This window comes from Cyprinus carpio, chromosome A13 (genome assembly GCF_018340385.1).
Source record: "Cyprinus carpio isolate SPL01 chromosome A13, ASM1834038v1, whole genome shotgun sequence".
Lineage (NCBI taxonomy): Eukaryota > Metazoa > Chordata > Actinopteri > Cypriniformes > Cyprinidae > Cyprinus > Cyprinus carpio.
The window spans coordinates 29,198,479-29,201,512 of record NC_056584.1 but is presented as its reverse complement, the minus strand read 5'-3'; the positions used below and the strand labels follow the sequence as shown (position 1 = coordinate 29,201,512).

Sequence of the window (3,034 nt, the reverse complement as noted above, 5' to 3'; positions counted from 1 at the left end):
GCCTGTTAACATTACTTGTTACTAATTTAATATAACTAAAATATTATATATACGGATTATATAGATAGTATATATATATATATTATATATATATAAGTTAATTATCCTGATCTGTACAAGAACAACACTTTTGGCCCCTAATAATTCTTAAGTTACATTTACAACCTTTACCAATTAGTGTTGTAGTTTTTGGTAAATTGAGTTATTTTTCCTTATGTACTAATTAACACCAATTAAAAATATTACTCCAAAATGTAATGCAAAAAAATAATAATAATAATAATAAAACAAAAATTATCAGAGTACCAATGTTTGATTATTTATTAAATTACCACAAGTGATTTTTAAACTGAAAAGTAATATCAATCAATTATTATAAGTATTAGAAAACAGCAAATAAACAGTTACATGCACTTAAAGTATATTGTACAAGAAAACATGAACAATAAACAAACACAGTAACTTAACCAAGAACAGGTACATAAAGTTTGAATAAGCATTCATTCATAAAATCAGAATAAACACTGATAAAGGCACAGGGACATGGATCCTTATTCTGGAGATAAAAGATTGTAGGGCTCCCAGGTGTCTGTCCATTTCATCCCACTACAAATTGGTAAAAATGACAAACAAAAATAATTTAATCATATACAAATTTACAGAACAGGCTGTGACATGTAAGTGCATTGCAATAAACTTATTAAACATCTTTCATGCATTCATTTTTGTCTTAAATAGAATGACTTATTGAAATAGAAAAATATTTTTGCATTCAGTTAAGATATTTGTGTTTCAGAATTAACCTTGATTTTGACAACAAGTTTACCTCATTTGTATCATTATTGAAGTGTGCCCTTGTACAGGTTATATGTAATTCATACCATCCTGAGCACGGCTTCCATCTTACTTTGACCTCTTCAACACCCTTTAAGAAACATAAGCAACAATAACTGGTAGTGTAAAATACACACACACACACGTTTGTTTTGCTATACTTTTGAGGACCTCCATAGACATAATGATTTTTATTCTGTACAAAATGTATATTCTCTCCCTTATATTAAACCTACCCCTAAACAAACCTATCACGGAAAACGTTCTTTATTTTTATATTTTCAAAAAAAAAAAAAAAAAACAACAACAACTAAAAAAAAACATTTTATAATTTTTATTAGTAAATATCACCAAAAAGACATTTGGTCCTCACAAATACAGCTAAACATGCCTACCAACAAAATATGACTTTAATCTTACTTCCTTTGATGTCCTCCTCCTTATGATCTTGTCATATGGAAACTGTTTTAATCTGGGATGTACTTGGCATTCTACAACAGAAATATATAACAATTAGGAAATGTTTCCACTCATGACACATTAAGAGTTCAGTAAGCTATTCTTAATAAATACCTCTAAAGTCGATTAACGCGTATACGCGTTTTGGGGAAGTGAACTCACATTAGAACATCTGAAATACAGTTTGGTGACTAGCCTTTATGATTTTTTTTATAAAAATGAATTATTTTGTTTACATAAATTTGTGGTATGGTTTGGTTATAGTGGACATTTATGGATGACATGATTTTCACATTTGCATAATACCAAATATTTTATTTTTACAGTAAAGGCACTGTGCATTGTCAACAGAGCTGCTTATTTTGTATGATCAGTACATTACTGAGAGCATAAAACAAATATAAAACTACATAAAACATACAAATTAAGTTCTCAGAATACAAAAATAAGTACATTAGGAACATTAAAAGCAATGGAAAATTAATTTTTAAGCAAAGTTTTAAGCAAAGATTTAAAGATCTGTAATGCAGGCACAGATCTAATGTGAACTAGTAACATGTTCCAGAGTTTAGGGACCGCAACAACAAAGCCGTGCTCTTCTCTTTGGTGTAGTCTGAATCTAGGAACAGTGAGCAATCTAAGACTACTAGATCAAAGAGCTTGAGAAAGATGTAAAGATAGTTCAGATAAATATGAGGGGGCTAATTAGGGGGTTATTTAGGGACTTAAAAACTAAAATTAGAATTTTAAACTCCATTCTAAAGAGCACAGGCAGCCAATAAAATGATGTTAACAAAGGTGTAATGTGATCAAATTAAATAATTTATTATAAAAAAAATCCAAGTATGTCATACCTGCTTGCTTATACATCCATTTTCTTTGTTTTGCCTCCACCCTTGGAATTATTGTTGAGGAACTGTCTGTAATAACACAAACACACACACACAAATAAATAAATATATATTATACATCATTTAGGCATTGATAGTGGTGCCATAGAAACACATAACTCCCAGTCCAAGGGAACCGCTTAGAATATAACGTCATGTGTTGTCATCTCAAGATTACAGTAATTACACGATGGCGTGAATGCAGCATCAGTTTCCCGCCACTGGTTTACTCGGTTAGGTTACTCATTGCATTTTAGTTGGTTTCTAAGGTTACTTCTAAATTCCCTCATTTGTATTACCTGTGTTAATCCAACCATCTCTGTTATCACTTGTGTGTGTGTGTGTGTTTATGTATATATATGTCTGTGTCTTAGTTCTCACTTGTCAGTTCTCGTTAATGCTTCAGCTTAGATTGGTGATGTGTTATTTTCCCTATTATAAATGTTATTTATCTGATTCTTCGTCTATGTGTTCCTCTACATTCCTCATGGAGCCAAAGCGTGACAGTTTTGTAGTTTTTTCCTTAAGTGAAAAAAATCACCTGTATTGATTGGGGCAGCATGGGTGTTCTGGCAGGGGAAAGAAGGGTTTGTAGGTGAAAGGTTTGAAAAATTGAAAGGAGGAGGAGGGTTGATGCAATGGGACGTAGGAGTAAGGGTGGAGGAAAATGGTGTAGGAGGAGGAGTGGGGAAAGAAGTTGGTGGAGGAGGAAGAGTGCAGGAAGAAGAGGTAGGAGAAAGAAGGGTGATGTAAGAGGAGGTGGGAGGAGTGAGGCTGGAGGAGGATGAAGATGGAGGAGGAAGAGTGTCAAACGAGGAGGATGTTGGAGGAAGGCTGGAGGAGGAAGAAGA

At 32.6% G+C, this 3,034-nt stretch overlaps 1 long non-coding RNA gene across 1 annotated transcript; it reads right to left on the bottom strand.

The window, feature by feature from the left end:
• Positions 1 to 490: 490 nt before the first annotated feature.
• On the bottom strand, positions 491 to 1,346 carry LOC122147353. Its single transcript, XR_006161592.1, has 3 exons — positions 1,255 to 1,346; positions 882 to 925; positions 491 to 606 (listed from the first exon to the last, which is right to left on the bottom strand). It is a non-coding gene; the product is annotated as an uncharacterized LOC122147353 (long non-coding RNA).
• Between the last annotated feature and the right edge of the window lie 1,688 nt (positions 1,347 to 3,034).